Raw genomic sequence first — 18,447 nt, 5'->3', positions numbered from 1 at the left:
AGCCAGAAAATCCTGGGCAGATGTCATACAGACCTTAAAAGAACACAAATGCCAGCCCAGGCTACAATACCTAGCAAAACTCTCAATTAACATAGATGGAGAAACCAAGATATTTCATGACAAAAACAAATTTAGACAACAAATCTAGCCATACAAAGGATAATAGATAGGAAACACCAACCCAAAGAGTGAAAATACACCCTAGATAAAGCAAGAAAGTAATCTTCTTTCAACAAACCCAAAACAACATAGCCACACAAACATAATTCTACCTCTAACAACAAAAATAGAGAGAAGCAACAATCACTTTCCCTTAATATCTCTTAGCATCAATGAACTCAATTTCCCAATAAAAAGACATAGACTAACTGACTGGATACATAAACAGGACTCAGCAATTTGCCGCATACAGGAAACACACCTCAGTTTCAAAGACAGGCACTATCTCAGAGTATAAGGCTGGAAAAAATTTTCCTCACAAATGGTCTCACGAAGCAAGCTGTTGTAGCCATTCTAATGTAGAATAAAATTGACTTTCAGCCAGATGTTATCAAAAAAGATAAGGAAGGACACTTCATATTCATCAACAGATCATTGACCATGATGAATGCTCAATTCTGAACATCTATGTTCCAAATTCAAGGGTACTCACATTGGTACAAGAAACTTTACTAAAGCTCACAGCACACATTGCACCTCACACAATAATAGTGGGAGACTTCAACATCACACTCTCATCAAAGGACAGATCCTGGAAACAGAAAATAAACAGAGACATAGTGGAGCTAACAGAAGTTATGAACCAAATTGATTTGACAGATATTTGTAGAACATTTCATCCTAAAACAAAAGGATATACCTTCTTCTCAGAACCTTATGGTGCCTTCTCCAAAATTGACATATAATCTGTCACAAAACAGGCCTCAACAGATACAGGAAGATAGAATTAATCCCATGCATCCTGTCAGATCACCACAAAATAAGGCCTTCAATAATAACAAAAACAATAGAAAGCTCACATATATATATGGAAGCTGAATAATGCTCTACTCAATAACAACGTGGTTAAGGAAGAAATAAAGAAAGAAATTAAAGACTTTTTAGAATTTAATGAAAATGAAGGCACAACATACCAAAACTTCTGGGACACAATTAAATCAGTGCTAAGAGGAAAACTCATAGCTTTGAGTGGCTGCAAAATGAAACTGAAGAGAGCATACACTAGCAGGTTCACAGCATACCTGAAAGCTCTAGAAAAAAAAGAAGCGAATACACCCAAGAGGAGTATATGGCAGGAACTAATCAAATTCAGGTTTGAAATCAACCAATCAACCATGAAACAAAAAGAACTATACAAAGAATAAACAAAACCGGGAGCTGATTTTTTGAGACTGTCAAAATAGATAAACCCTTAGCCAGACTAACCAGAGACCACACAGACAGTATCCAAATTAACAAAAGTAGAAATGTAAAGGGAGACATAAAAAAGAAACTAAGGCAATTAAAAATATTATCAGTTCCTACTACCAAAGCCTCTACTCAACAAATCTGGAAAATCTGGATGCAATATTTTAGACAGATGTTAGATATCAAAGTTACATCAGGATCTGATAAACAATTTAAACGTACTATAACCCCTGAAGTAGTAGAAGCAGTTATTAAATGTCTCCCAACCAAAAAACAAAAGCCCAGAACCAAATTGGTTTAGTACAGATTTCTATCAGATCTTCAGAGAATACCTAATACTAATACTCTTCAAATTATTCCACAAGATAGAAACAAAAGGAACCACCCAACTGGTTAAAGGAAGCCACAATTATGCTTATACATAAACCACACAAGGCCCTACAAAGAAAGAGAACTTCAGACCATTTTTGTGAATATCAATGCAAATATACTCAATAAGATTCTCACAAATCAAATCCAAGAACACATCAAAATGTTCATACATCATGATTGAGTAGGCTTCCTACCAGGGATACAGGGATGGTTCAATATATGGAAATCCATCAAGGAAATCCACTATATAAATAAACTCAAAGAAAAAAAAAACAAATGATCATTTCATTAGATGCTGAGAAAGCATTTGACAAAATTCAACACCCCTTCATGATAAAAGGGTCCATATCTAAACATAATAAAGGCAATATACAGCCAACCAGTAGCCAACATCAAACTAAATGAAGAGAAACTTAAAGTAATCCCACTAAAATCAGGGACCAGACAAGGCTGCCCACTCTCTGTTTACCTATTCAATATAGTACTTTCTGTCCTAGTTAGAGCCATAAATTGGAAAGGAAGGAGTCAAAATACCATTATTTGCAGATGATATGATAGTATACTTAAGTGAGTCCAAAAATTCTACTAGAGAATGTGTACAGCTGGTAAACAACATAAGCAAAGTGGCTGGATATAAAATTAACTCAAACAAATCAGTAGCCTTCTTTTACTCAAAGGATAAAGAGACTGAGAAAGAAATTAGGGAAATGACACTGTTCACAATAGTCCCAAATAATATAAAATACCTCAGTGTGACTCTAACCAAGCAAGTGAAATATCTGTATGACAAGAATGTCAAGTCTCTGAACAAAGAAATTGAAGATCTCAGAAGATGGAAAGATCTCCCATGCTCATGGATTGGCAGGATTAATATAGTAAAAATGTCCATCTTTCTAAAAGCAATCTACAGATTCAATTCAATCCCCATCAAAATTCCAACTCAATTCTTCATAGAGTTAGAAAGAGCCAGTTGCAACTTCATTTGGAATAACAAAGAACCCAGAATAGCAAATAATATTCTTAAAAATAAAAGAACTTCTCAGGCAATCACCATCCCTGACCTTAAGCTGTATTACAGAGCAATAGCAATAAAACTGTATGGTGTTGTAATAGAGATAGTCAAGTAGATTAATGAAATAGAATTGAAGACCAAGAAATGAACCGACACACCTATGGTCACTTGATCATTAACAAAGTAGCTAAAAGCATCCAGTAAAAAATAGCATTTTTGATAGTTGGTGTTGGTTCAACTGGAGGTCAAGAAGCAGGAGAATGCAAATCAATCCATTCTTATCACCCTGTATAAAGCTCAAATCCAAGTGGATCAAGGACCTCCACATAAAACCAGATACACTCAAACTAATAGACAAAAATGTAGGGAAGATCCTTGGACACATAGGCAATGGGGAAATTTTTCTGAAGAGAACAATAATGGCTTATTCTCTAAAATCAAGAATCATCAAATGGGACTTCATAAAATTGCATAGCTTCTGTAAGTCAAAAGACACTATCATTAGGAAAAATGGCAATCAACGGATTGAGAAAAGATCTTTACCAATCCTACATCTGATAGAGAACTATTATCCAATATATACAAAGAACTCAAGAAGTTACGCTCCAGAGAATCAAATATCCCTATTAAAACATGGGGTACAGAGCTATATCCAAGGAATATCGAATGACTTAGAAGCATCTAATGAAAGTTCAGATTACCCAAGATACAATCCACCGACCACATGAATCTCAAGAAGAAAGATGACCAAAGTGCAGATGCTTCACTGGGGGAACAGAAAATGTGGTACATTTACACAATGAAGTACTACTCAGCTTTAAAAACAATGACTTTGTGAATTTCATAGGCAAATGGATGGAACTAGAAAATATTCTGAGTGAGGCAACCCAATCACACAAACAGACACAAAATAACACATATGTATGCACTCACTGATAAGTGGATATTTGCCCAAAAGCTTGGATTTCCCAAGATACAATGTACAGATCACGTGAAGCTCAAGAAGGATTACTAAAGTGAGATGCTTCAGTCCTTTCTTGAAGAGGGAACAAAAATATTGATAGGGAGAGATATGGAGACAAAGTTTGAAAGAATGGCCATTCAGAGTCTGCCTCAGTGGAGATCCAGACCATATACATACAGTCACCAAACCCAGACAATAAGGCTGATGCCAAGAAGTGAATGCTGACAGGAGCCTGATTTAGCTGTCTCCTGAGAAGCTCTGTCAGAGCATAACAAATACAGAGGTGAATGCTCGAAGCCAACCACTGAACTGAGAACAGGGTCCCCATTGAAGGAGTTAGAGAAAGGATTGAAGGAGCTGAAGGGGTTTGCAACCCCAGAAGAACAACAATACCAACCAACCAGAGCTCCCAGAGACTAAACCACCATTCAAAGAATACACATGGATAGACCCATGACTCCAGCTGCATAGGTAGCAGAGGATGGCTTTGTTGGGCACCAAAAGGAGGAGAGGACCTTGGTCCTGCCAATCTGGGAACCCCCCACCCCAGTGTAGTGTAATGTCAGGACAGGTAGGCAGGAAGAGGTGGGCAGATGGGTGGGGGAACATCCTCTTAGAAGAAGGGTGAAGAGGGATGAGAAGTAAGCTTATGGACAGGAAACCATGAAAGGTCATAACATTTGAAATGTAAATGAAAAATCCAATAAAAGCGTTAAAAAAAGATTCACATTTCCTAGCATGCCACAGAAAGTTGTACAACCTCTCGTGCCATATAGACTTGTATGAGCTAACATACCACACTCTGGAAAGACTCACGTTACCTAACATGCTGAACACAGTCCCCTTACCTAACATGCCATACACTTTTCATTGTCCAACATTCAGAAGAAACAAATCTCCTAACATGCCATACACAATTGCATTTCTCTCATGCCTTACAGAGTTGCATTACCTAATTAGCTGTACAGAGTAGCATTACTTTACATGCAGAACAGACTCAAATTACTAACAGGCTGTTCAAACTCTCATTAGCTAACAAACATGCTGTGTAAACTCACATTACCTAACAAACATGCTGTACAGAATCACATCACATAGCATGTTGTACAGACTCACAATACCTCACATATTGTACAGACTTACTTTGCCTAACATGCGTTACAGACACACATTACCTTACAAACATGCTGGACCGGCTGACATTACCTAAAAAACATGCTATAAAGACTCACATTATGCAGCATGCTAAACAGACTCACATTACTTAATATACTATATCTACTAACATGCTGCAAGGCTCACCTTACTTAACATGCTCTACAGACTCACATTACCTAACAAACATGCTGTATAGTCTCACTTTACGTGATATCCTGTAGAGACTCACATTATCCAACATGCTGTTCAGACTCACATCACCTAAAATATATACTGTACATACTGACATTACCTAACAAATGTGCTGTACAGACTCATGCTACCTAACAAATGTATTGTACAGAATTCCATTGACTAACATGCTGTAGAGACTCAAAACAGCTAACATGCTGTAGAGACTAAAATTTCCTAACAAATGTGCTAATGTTTCCTAACTTGAACTTATTTACATTACCTAACTTGCTGTGCAGATGCACATGAACTAACATGCTGTACAGACACACATTGTGTAACAATCTATACACAGTTACATTACTCAAAAAAGAACATGCTGTGTGGACTCATTACCTAAGAAACTGTACAGAGTCAAACATTACCTAGCATGCTGTACAGACATTATGTAACATGGTGTATAGCCTCACATGATCTAATTATGTTCTATAGAATTACATTATCTAACATGCTGTACATTCTCACTTTACCTATCATGCCACACAGAACCACATTACATAACTTGACATATAGAGTTGCACTACCTAACAGGCCTTATAGAGTGGCATTGACAGACATGCCATATAAAGACACATTAATGCGACTCTATAGGGCATATTAGGTAATGAGACTCTGCACATATTCTTTGCTGATATTCAGTTTTCAATTCTTTTATTTTTCTATGATCAAAAAATTATTTTGTTATGTTTATAAGATTGTCACCCAGAAAGCATATACATACAATGACATGGTAGAGAATTACAAGACTGGTTTGCATAGGTAAGAATATAATACGCAGACACACACACACACAGAGAACAATAACAATAACAACAACAACGACAACAACAAAAATCAATAAAAAAGAGATAATGAATTTGAAAGAGAACCAGAAAACATTCTGGGAATGTTTGGGGTGAGAAAAGGAAAGGAAACATTATGTTATTATAATCTCAACAATAAATGGAAATAATGTACAATTCTTATACTTAAAAATTAAATATTCTACATTTTATACTTTGTATATATGGAGAAACCAAATTTTATTTTTGGGTATTTTACTTAAACTAAAGTAATAATTGAACACTTTAAAAACTAAATTACTGTCAGCCACATAAAATGCATTTTATACAAAACTGATGTAAAGTTATACAATATGGCCACTAGAGGGCAGACAAAATCTGTTACACTGTTCTTTTTTTCTTCCTTTTTTTTTTTTTTTGGTATTGGGTATTTTTTATTTACATTTCAAATGTTATCCCTTCCCCCACCCATCTACCTTCCCCTTCCCACCTACCCACCCTGACATTTCCCTACACTGGGGGATCCAGCTTTGGCAGGACCAAGGGCTTCTTCTCCCTTTGGTGCCCAACAAATCCTGTGCTACAAATGCAGCTGGAGCCATTGGTCTGTCCATGTGTACTCTTTGGATGGTGGTTTAGTCCCTGGGAGTTCTGGTTGGTTGATATTGGTGTTCTTATGTGGTTGCAAACCCCTTCAGCTCCTTCAATCCTTTCTCTAACTCCTTCAATGGGGACCCTGTTCTCAGTTCAGTGGTTGGCTTCGAGCATTCACCTCTGTATTTGTCATGCTCTGGCAGAGCCTCTCAGGAGAGCTATATCAGATTCCTGTCAGCATTCACTTCTTGGCATCAACTATATTGTCTGGGTTTGGTGGCTGTATGTATATGGGCTGGATCCCCAGGTGGGGCAGACTCTGAATGGCCTTTCCTTCAATCTCTGCTCCAAACTTTGTCTCTATATCTCCTCTTATGAATATTTTTGTTCCCCTTTCTAAAAAAAACCCCAAAACGAATGAATGAAAATCCTATGTATGTAGCTATAGCTGAGGCCTATGAATGAAAAAAATGAAACTCCACTTGCGATTCAGTCACTATAATTAAAATTTAGATGTTCAATTTTAATTTAAAATGAGTTTATATTTTACACATAAAATTTCACAGTTTTCAGTATTCATAAACATTTCTCAGCACTATGGTCGTTTTGTATAAATATGTGTTGTGGTGTGTGTGCTTGTAGGTGTGTGTGTGTGTGTGTGTGTGTGTGTGTGTGTGTGTGTATAGTTATGTGTGGACTCATGATTGTCGATGTCCGTCGGTAATGTTCAGTGTATTTCTTTTTGTTCTTCATCTTTTATTTTGATGCAGAGCTTCTAGCTGAACCCTGAGTTCAGCTTTCAACTAGTGTAGCAAACTTGTTACAGGGTCTTCCTTTGTCTGCCTTCTTTACCAGTTTACACAACTAAATTTTCTTGGGGTTTTGGGGCCCCAAATTCTGGTGCTATGCTTTGGTGATAGGCCTTAACTGGCTGCAACAATGGATTTTGTAATATGTCATTTTAGATGAACATGAATAAATAAGGAAATGAGTAGAATTAAAGATCTAAAAAGTTGATTTTACTTTTTTAGTAGGTAAATTAAATTTTGAATGTTAATATATTTTAAATGTTAACACATTTATTTCTGAATATTAATACATTTATTGTCTTGTTTTAAATTTTTGTTTGGTTTTTTTTTTGGTTTTTTTTTTTTTTTTTTTTTTCGGAGCTGGGGACTGAACCCAGGGCCTTGCGCTTGCTAGGCAAGCGCTCTACCACTGAGCTAAATCCCCAACCCCTTTTTTTGTTTTTTATTATTATGTATATGTGTTGTTAATACATGTGGTATGTCTGCTGTGCAATAGGAGATATAATTTTATGAAATTAATTCTCTCATTCTGAGGATTGTATTTATTGAATTTAGGTCACAAAATTGTGCAGTTATTTTCATGAAGCTAGTTCACAGAAAAATATAAACATACCTGAATGTACACAACTATACAATTATTCACAGTCAAATTCCTATTATTTTGTCAACTATTCTCTCAGGTTAAGGTCAATGTCTATGATAGTTTGGACACTGAATGGCTCAAAGGCCCCCCCAGAAGCATAGGTTTAGCTCTTTATGCCATTGGAGTGAGGTTTTAAAGGATAATGCAGACCCTAGTTCTTGAATTTATCCCTTCCAGGCTTGTACTGAGAATCATTTCTCTCAATCTTGACCTGGGTCACCTACACTAGAAACTCAAAGAATATGAGGCTGTCATATGTGAGTACAAAATCTCATCTGTGAGTCAATGAAAACTTTTCTCATTCTAAGTTAATTCCTGCAAAACTTGACAGCTATAATATAGGGCTGACTAGTACATTGCTGTAGGGTAGATAGCACATATAGTCCAATCAGATGTCCTGGCTTTGAGCTTTGCTTTTTTTGCTTAATAATCACGAAACATTTGGAAAATTTTTGACTGCTTCTGGATTGGAGAAAATAATCTCATTTTCCTTTTCAAAGATTATATAAGCATAACAGATAGCTTGTAATACATAGTAAAGAAAGCTGTACCATAAAACTGATATTATATTTCTACTGTTGCTATAACAAACTACCATTAGATGTGTGGGCTGAAGACAGCACAAAATTATCTCATAGTCTAAAATCTTATATCTAAAATGGTCTTAATAGGTAGAAATAAAGTATGGGCAAGCATGCACTACTGTCTATGGGCTCCCAGAAACCCATTTTCTTTTCCTTTATATCTTTCCAAGGCTTTTCATATAGCTTGCCCAGTTGACCTTTGGCTATTCTCAAATCTAGCCAATGGCAAGTTCAACAATTTCTACATCTCATTCCCCCAAGACTGATTCTTCCATCTCTCACTCTCCAGCATTTAGATGGCCTTTGCATTAAGATTATTGGATTATTTTATATAATTAGGATAATCTTTATTTTAATATTAGGTTAACCTTAATTGTATATATCATTTTAATGTCCATTTACTATGTAATCAATGTATTCACAGACTGCAGGGACTCATCCCTGGACATGATTGGAGAGATGCATCCAAGCCTGGAAGGGATAAACTCAAGAACTAGGGTCTGCAATATCCTTCAAAACCTCACTCCAATGACATAAAGAAGCACAGTTTAACTTATGGCTCCAAAAACTTAAGCAGTGTCATATAAAAACTCACCATATTTAAACCATCCCTAGAGTTCCAATTAATTATATTGTCAATTCAATGTTAATAGCACACCTAAGCCTCATCTCTCAAAAGTCCAAATACTTAACCATCAAATTAGGTGTGGACCACATCCAGAGATGTGAGACCAAGCACTCTGATGACACAAGCAAGTGGATCTTTGTGATTTATAGGCTGACCTGAACTGCAAAACCCAGGAAGTCATACATAGAGTTTTCTTTAAATAAACAGACATACATAAAACAACACATAAATAAATAAAAATGTAAAAGAAAGAACATAGTAAAAGATTTAAGATGGGGAAGCCCTGCAAAAGATGTCAGTACAATGGAGCTGTAAGAACTGAATAACCTACAAGATCACTTGCCACACAATTACTGTGTAGGACTTCTTCCCCATATACTAGAGATGGAATATTTCCTTTTGGTATCACACACATCTTTATACATTTGCCAAATGAAAATGTTATGGAATTTCTAAGAATACCTATTCCCTCCTCTAGAGCTGAGTTAATCACTTGTTTATTTGTACTCTATCGGTATGTAAAAAACGTCCATTGTGTTGTATGACCAGTGTAATAGTAATAGTAATCTGTTGAAGTAGTGCTCGTCTGCCAACTTGTAAGGTGAATTAGATTATCCATCACGTTATGAATTTTACTGATCTGAAGAAATTTCTTCATCACCATCAATAATGTCTCAGATCTCTGTGTGCTACAGTCTCTTTGTTTCTCCGTAGAAGCATTAGTATAATTATGAAGAATGTATTTTACTTAGAAGGCATTTTTGGACCCGAAGGACCACCACCAAAGACCCGCTTGTCCCCAAAGACCACCGGAGCCGAGATTCGATGCAATCAGCAAGAGGTTTATTAATTTAGATTTCCAACATGCCAGGGTTCCTCAGCCTTCAGACAGGAACTGAAGGAGAAGAACCCCGCCCTACAGATACATGTTACTTTTAAGCACAAAAACCACAAGGGCTGCAGGAATGGGGAGGGGGACATCGAGGCATAAAAGGATTGGTTGGACTCCTTCGCCCCTTGACTTCATTGGTCCACGTCGTGGTTACTCTATTACTGGTGACCTTTCTGGGTGGTGGAAAGCCTCTGGCAGTCCTGCAGGCCATGAGAGTCATGGGACTCTGAGGACTGGGTGTAACTAGGTCACAAAACCACAAATAGGTGGGGGAGGTATAACTGGTGGATTTCCCGGCAGGGGAATTTTTCTTAGGGGAGGGGTGTAGCTTGTGGAATTTTCCTTTGGTTCCACAATTCCCCCTTTTTCTTCTGGATGATTTCAATCATGGAATCATAACTCATCCTTTGTAGATATGGTCTGATGCCGTTATTGTAACATTAAGACCTGGACAGAACTTACCCGCTCTTGGATAAAAGCAACTAAGCGATTAAGAATGCAATGGTCAAAAGTGAACAAAAGAAGCAGAATTAGTAAGGGTGCCAGGAGGGTGGAAATTAAAGTGATAAACCAGGGGAACCTATTGAACCAGGACTCGAACCATCCTTGGTGGCTTTCTCTTTCTCTTTGTCTGCTAGCTAAGCGTTCTCTCACTTTGGCCATGGAATCTTTAACAACCCCAGGATGGTCTAGGTAGAAACAACATTCTTCTTTTAAGGCTGCACACAGGCCCCCTTGTTGTAAAAAGAGCAAGTCTAGGCCCCTGCTGTTTTGCATTACCACTTCAGACAGAGAGGTCAAAGACTCCTGGAGTTTTCAGACAGAGTCTTCTATGGCCTGAATAATCTATATCTATTGCTTCTCTCAACTGGTTATAATATCCTGGTTGTTAGGCTAGCGCTGCTACTCTGGTTCCTATCCCAGTAGCCATTCCCAGTCTTAGGGGCACCGCTAGGGTTATGCTTATGGGTTCTTTTCTAACTCTGGTATAGGTACCTTGCCACTCATCAAGAAAAGATTCCTCTGGATGGTAGATGACTCCAGGGACTAGCTGGACTAAAACACAATTGTCTTGGGAATTATTTAAGACTTCTAAAGAGACACAAGGGGTGAGGCCATTTCTACAGGCCCACCACCCATCTGAGGGTGGTAATAGGTATCTAGACTGATTTGTTACTGGACCTTTATGGGAGCAAAGATGAGCATGTGTAGCTGGGATGTTACCGACACATAATCCTTTTCCAGAGACAGGTGACATAGTTAGTTTTGAATCTCTCCTTCTTTGTTGCCATTGACAGCTCTCTGCAGAGGCTGCTGGGGCAGCAGGTTGGTATTATATCCTATGGCCTCATAGTAAGGGGGAGAGATTTCATAGCAAAGCCAACAGGCCTCGGTAGCCTCTGGGTTAGTGGCATTGAGAACTTTGAAAGCCCATTCAAATAGATTAATCATTCTACCTGTGGTCTCAGGGGCTGGGGCCAAGGAAGTCTGAGTTTCAGTTTCGGGGGTAGTAGGGATGGTCACCTGTCGAGGTGGAGAAGCAAGCGGTGATAGTACCCCATTTGGCCCTATGGCAATTGGGGCCAAGGATTCAATTTTCAACCTGATGGTCATTAGAAGACGGTATCATATCCAGAGGGAGGCCCCATTGTTTCCCTATTACCCATTCTCGGTCTTCTTTTCCTTTATCAGTGAAAGTAATATTGAGTCTATTACAGGTAAAATTGAGACACATTCCTTGTCCTGACCAAGTTCCTTGTGTTCCCTGACCCAGGCACCACTGCCACCATTCATTTTTGATACCTGTCTCTTCTGTTTCATAAGGGTGGGCATGATCTATGATTACAGCATCCCAGCTAGACGTAGGTTTCCAGTAGGCAGTGCCAGTGGTCTCGCAGCCCCACTCTCTGCAGTAGAAATGTTCAGCTCTTCCATATCTGTGCACTAGGCCCCTATTTCCACCATCTCGGGGTCAGGCATATAACTCCTGTCTTCGGAGTCTGGCCTGGAGTTGGGGGTGGCTACATCTAAATTTCTGGTTCCCTATACCACCTGAAGAAGGGCATGGGCATCTTCCTGACTTGCAGCTTGGGACTCGTTCCCGAGGATCTATCTCAGGAATATCCCAAGTATCTATGCTGGCTGCCAATTCACATAAATCTGGGAATAGCTGTGGCCACCAAGTCCAGGGAGGCGCAGTGTGACTCGTGGGCCACACTACATCCCCCGTTTGTGATAGTACCTGCCATGTGAGTCGTTGGGTCTGATGAAGGCTGTGTCCCTCAGGAGAGGCATGGTTGGGGTCAAGGAGGGATACTAGGATCACCAGACGCACACCTTTTGTGAGTGTCGGAGTCTGATCTTTAGCAGGTCTGGGGGTGGCGCAGCCTTGACATGAGAGATGTGGATCCAAGTGGCGATGCCATCGATCTTCACCGCAGTGGGTGATGTGAGCAGGATGAGGTATAGTCCTTTCCACCAAGGCTCAAGTGTCTGGGAGCAGTGACACTGTACGTAAACCGAGTCCCTGACCTGGAATGGGGTGAGTTGTCTGGGGATTTCCTGGTTGAGAAGCCTCAGCAAGCTGTGCCCACACTTCTTTCTGGACCACTTGAAGTCCCTTTAGTCTGGCATATAAATCATTATTACTATAACAGGTCAGTTCAATCACTTCTCCTAAGGTTGTCAAAGGGGGATGGGCCTCATAGAGTATCTCAAAGGGAGTTAGGCTAAAACGGGAAGGGGTGTTCCATACACGGAACAAAGCCAAAGGAAGGAGGACTGTCCAGTCTGTACTGCCAGTTGCCATGGACAATTTAGTCATGGTCTCTTTTAATATTCTATTCATTCTTTCTACCTGATCTGAACTTGGGGTCTGTAAATGTAATTTCCAATCTGACCCCAAATACTTGGCCACTCCCCGACTTATCTGGACAATGAAGGCCGGGCCATTATCTGACCCGATTACCTTGGGGACTCCAAACTGAGGAAAGATTTCTTCTAGGATTACCATGGCCGTTTTGTGCTTGGTGGGGAAAGTCTCAACCCAACCAGAGAAGGTATCTACAAAAACTAAGAGATACTTGTTACCATATTGGGCAGGGTGAATTGAAGAAATAAAGTTTCATAGTTTTTTAAAAACAAGGTTTTGAGAAATACATCTGGTGGTCAGGATGCCTAAGATAAACTTCTGAGAGATACATCTAATGTCATGATGCCCAGTGATTTGAAATAAGTTTTTGTGATCAAGATTCTGAATAAGCTAATTAAGACAAAACAAAACAACAACAACAACAACAACAACAACAACAACAAAAAACAACTGTTCTCAGAAAGACCCCTTCCCCCTCTCTGTGGTATATTCCAAGAACAACCGCAAGATGTCATCCTGACCCTGCCCGACTACGCAGTTCACCCCCTCCCCCACCCTGTCTAAGGTACGTGCCAACTTAGCTCTTTCCCAGTGATTCGGCAAGGCCAGGTGTAGGACTAGATGAGGAAAGTGACCAACTGAGCCAAGAACAGCCCCTTGAGCGGGTCAGCCAATACCTGACCAGATCCTTTGTCCTGTGTGCCACCAATGAGAATAGGCCAGCTAACCCTGTTGCTGAAGTCTGCCCTCTGTAATGAATAAAAGTCATGTGCTTTTTGGGTTTGGGGTTGCCTCTCCCTGCATGGATGAGCAACCCCACGTACGTGGATTTAAAACCTTTCAACCTGCGTGCTATTGCAGCGGTCACTTTGTTAATCTGTGCTCTGTGGGTTGCACTCCTGAGGTAAGGCCACTATGGGGTCTTACAACAGAACCTCAGTGAAGTCTACCTCTCAATAGGCTCCAGGGCGGTCTCCTCTCAGTTTCTTTCCTGGTTCCATCTTGTTCCTGCAGGCACTGACCTTTTCACACAGTATGCAAGCTTGCACTATCTCGTCAGGCATGGTAGCTAGTCCCAGGATATGATTGTTTTTAACATAGTGGAGATCAACTTTCTGGCACCCAGGTGAGTCCATTGATGCATCTGCTGGATCATGGACCTTGCCTCTTCTGGTGGTAGAATGTTTTTATCCACCTTAGTCTTCCAAACCCCAAAGTGGGATTAAAGTCTTTGTTTAACTTAGCCATCTTCTTAAGGTCATCACAGGTACAGGTGAAGGCTGGGGTTTTCTCTGGTGGTGATTCCTGAACTGCCAAGGCCGACACTGTCCCATCTGTGTTAGCTACTTCTCAGGCCACCTGGTCCACCAGTTGATTTCCCTTGGCTACTGGGGTGCCACCCTTTTGATGCCCAGGGGAGTGTATAATGCTCACCTTGGTTGGCAAATGCAAGACCTCTAATAGGGCCAGGATCTCGTTCTTGTTTTTGATCTTTCTGCCAGCTGAGGTCAAAAGTCCTCATTGTTGGTATATGGCACCATGCACATATGCCGTGGCAAAAGCATTTCTGCTGTCAGTATAGATGTTTACCTTTTTGTCCTTGGCTAGCTCTAGCGCCTTGGTCAGGCCAATTAATTCTGCTTTCTGGGCCGATGTGCCTTCAGGCAGGGGAGCTGCGCATATGGTGCACTTCCCACCCAATACTGCTGCTCTGGCCCATTGCTTACCTCCTTCTAGGTAGCTGCTTCCATCAGTGAACCAAGTGATATCCGTCTGGGAGCAGTTGGTCAGTAAGGTCTCCTCAACTCTCGTGTACTTCAGCCAGGATTTGCTGACAGTTGTGGATGATTGCAGTCCCGAACTTGGGGTCAGGCAGTAGTGAAGTGGGATTTAGAACAGCAGCAGGGGTAAACTTAGCACAGTCAGCATTTAGTAACAGCGTCTGGTAATGAGTCATTCTGGCATTAGTCAGCCACCTATCAGGAGGCTGTCTCACTATACTTTCTAAGGCGTGTGGGGCTGTTACCACCAAGTCTTGTCCCAAAGACAGTTTGTCTGCATCCTTGACCAAGGCTGCTATGGCTGCCACAATCCAGAGGCAGGCCAGCCAACCAGCAGCCACTGAGTCTAGTTTCTTTGATGGATAGGCAACCGGGTGGTTCCAGGGTCCTAACTTCTGAATAAGGACCCCCTTTGCAATGCATAGCAGTGGACAGGTTTAGTCACATCAGGCCGTCCCAAGGCAGGGGCTGATAGTAGGGCCCGCTTAATGTCGTTGAAAACCTGTTGCTGGTCCTTTCCCCCATTCAAAGGGGATGCTTTCCCTGGTGAGAGGGTAAAGAGGGGCAGCCATCTCTGCAAACCCAGGGATCCATAGGCGGCAGAACCCAGCCCTTCCCAGGAACTCTCTGACTTGTCGATGGGTCCTGAGAACTGGAATTTGTACCACCATCTGTTTTCTGGCTTCTGAAAGCCATCGCCTCCTATCTTTTAGGGAATACCCAAGGTAACTGACCTGCTGTTGACAAATTTGAGTCTTCTTAGCTGAGGCGCAGTACCCAAGGGTGCTGAGTTCTTTCAGGAGTTCCTCTGTTCCACGGACACAATCGTCTTTCATAGCTGCTGCCCAAAGAAGGTCATCTACGTACTGCAAGAGTGTCACCTGGGGGTTCATCGCTCAGAAAGGTGCCAAGTCCTGGTGCAGGGCTTCATCAGAAATGGTGGGAGAGTTTTTAAATCCTTGAGGCAGTCTGGTCCAGGTCAGCTGCCCCAAAATCCCAGAGGCAGGATCTTTCCATTCAAAAGCAAAGATAGACTGACTTTGTGGGCTCAACTTTAGACAGAAAAAGGCATCTTTTAAGTCTAGCACTGTGTACTAGATTCTTTCAGGTGCCAATGAACTCAAGAGGTTATAAGGATTGGGCACAGTCCGGTAAGGTCACTCGTTTGTTAACTTCTCTCAAGTCCTGGACAGGGTAGTAATCATTGGTTCCTGGTTTTTGAACAGGTAGAAGAGGGGTGTTCCAGGCAGATTGGCATCACACCAACATCCCCTGCTCTAGAAGGCGCAAAATGTGGGTCCAGATACCATCTTGGGCCTCCTTGCTCATGGGGTATTGTTGGACGGCTATTGGGGTGCCTGCGGCTTTGATTTCAACTATGACTGGTGTTCTCACCTCTGCAGTTCCCATACCAGCTCTCTCCGCCCATGCCCGAAGGAATCTAGTCATCCAGTCCTGCATATCCACTGAAGTAACTTTGGGGACTTCATATAACTGGTGTTGATCCTCTACTTTCATAGTGAGAACTTGGAGTGGTACTCCTCTGCCGTGGACCCATCTTGGTGAAAGTGAATTTGGGCCCCCACTTTGGACAGCAAATCCTGACCTAGCAAGGGGTAGGGGCACTCTGGGATGACCAGGAATGAGTGGGTTACCTGGCCCACGCCAAGGTCCACCGTTCTTCGGAAAGTCCAGGAATACTGTCTGTTCCCGGTTGCCCTTGAACCCAAGATCTTTTGTTTGAGAGAGGACCGGCCGATTTGAGGAGGACAGAGTGTTGAGCCCCCGTATTTACCAGGAACTAGACTGGCTTCGCCTTCACACTCAACATTACCTAGGCTTGGGGAGGGTGTCCAAGCCCCTTCCTCCCTAATCACTGTCTTCTAGGGCCAGGGCCCGTGTCTTGGGCGGTCTCCGCTTCTTCTTTGGGCAGTCTTTGGCCCAACGGCCTTTTTCTTTACAGTATGCCCATTGGTCTTTCCCCAAAGACTGCCTTTTGCCCTGGTACCTCTCTTCCTGTCCTCTCTTCTCTCCTACCACTGTGGCCAAGATTCTGGTTAGGTTTCTATCCTGTCTCCTCTCGTGCCTTAATTCACGTGCCTCTTGTTCTTTCTGTCTTCTTTCCTCTTTCTCTTCTTCTGTCTCTCTTTTATTATAAACCTTATCTGCTTCTTTCACTAAATCTTACAAGGAAAATCCCTGCAATTCATCTGATCTTTGTAACTTTCTCCTTATATCAGGGGCTGCCTGGTCTATGAATGCCATAGCCACTGTGGCTCTGTGCTCCTCCAAAGAGGGGTCGTAGGGTGTAAACCTACGGAAAGCTTCCATCAACCATTCTAAGAACACAGTGGGCAACTTGGTTGGACCCTGAGTAGATTCCCTTACCTTAGCCAAATTGGTAGGGTGTCTCGCTGCCCCTCGGAGACCTGCCACTAAAGCCTGGCAGTAGACCCTCAGATGCTCCTTACCATCAGGCGTATTGAAGTCCCAAGGTGGTCGAGTCAGTGGGAAGCCCGCGTCTATCTCATTGGGCAGCTGTGTAGGCCTCCTGTCATTGCCAGGAACATTTTTCCCAGCCTCTAAAAGGACTCTCTGTCTTTCTTCAGTGGTGAGGAGGGTCTGAAGAATTTGTTGGCAGTTGTCTCATGTGGGCTGGTGGGAGAAAACCAAAGATTCAATTAATTCTGTTAAGGCCTGGGGATTCTCCGAAAAGGAAGAATGGCGGGTTTTCCAGTTATACAGATCACCAGAGGAAAAAGGCTAATAATGAGGGGACTGGTTACCTTGATCATCGGGTGGCCCATATGCTCTAAGGGATAACACGGAAGTGGTGTCTGAGGTCCCTATCCTGCAGCTCCTTGTACCCAAGGCTGGCTATTCCCTCGCACCCTCCTCTACTTCCACTTCTATAGCATTCTCAGTTGAGGCCAAGGGTGCAGGCGGGGTGTCGACAGGGGCTGCCTGGGACACCACAACTGGCTGCAGAATGAGAGTAGGAAGATAAGGAGGTGTAGATCTGTGAGAAGCAGGTCAGTCTGGAGGTCTGGATAGATCTCCTTTTCAACAGGCTTGTCCATTTTGTTGTTGATTTCATCTCTAGGCACTCCTTGGAGGGCCAAGACCTCACTCTCACTCTTGAGGCTCCCTGAAAGTGAAACAAAGGTCCAAGCCCACAGAGGGGGAAAGAGAACCAAATCCTCCTAGACCAGAATGTGGGAATGGCCAGAATGGCCAGAAGATCTTGGCTGAAAGAGTCTGTTCTTCACTAAATCTCACTTCCTCTAAGAAAAAAGGAACCCTCAGGAGGCCACTCTACCTGAAAAGTGGGCCACTCAGAGGCACATAAGGTCTGCCACTTAGATTTCTTTATTTCTACAGATAGATTATGAGCCCTTGTTCTAACTTCAGTCCAATGGTCAAGAGTCAGAGAAAGAGGGGTAGACAGTGACTGTTCCATCATCCGTTTGTCACACAGAAAGACAGTCAAAAGAACAACAGACAAAAACAGAAGTGCACACAAAAACAAAAGCAAGTGGCCACCTTGAGGTTGCCACAAAACCAAAACTGATTCAGACAGGAGTTCTCTAAAGCTCACCGAAGATGGATGAAGGGGAGCAGATTCCACTTTTCTTTCCCAGTGGGATTCTAAGGCGTCCCCTAGAAATCTTCCCTCACCTAGAGTGTCCTCCAGGCAGTGGCCTGTGATGTCCAGTAT

At 41.8% G+C, this 18,447-nt stretch overlaps 1 pseudogene; it reads right to left on the bottom strand.

Moving 5' to 3' along the window:
• Positions 1 to 12,561: 12,561 nt before the first annotated feature.
• Positions 12,562 to 18,447, bottom strand: part of LOC116905791 — a 114,123-nt pseudogene continuing 108,237 nt past the window's right edge.

Source organism: Rattus rattus, chromosome 1, assembly GCF_011064425.1.
Source record: "Rattus rattus isolate New Zealand chromosome 1, Rrattus_CSIRO_v1, whole genome shotgun sequence".
NCBI lineage: Eukaryota > Metazoa > Chordata > Mammalia > Rodentia > Muridae > Rattus > Rattus rattus.
This window is presented reverse-complemented; position numbering and strand designations above follow the sequence as displayed.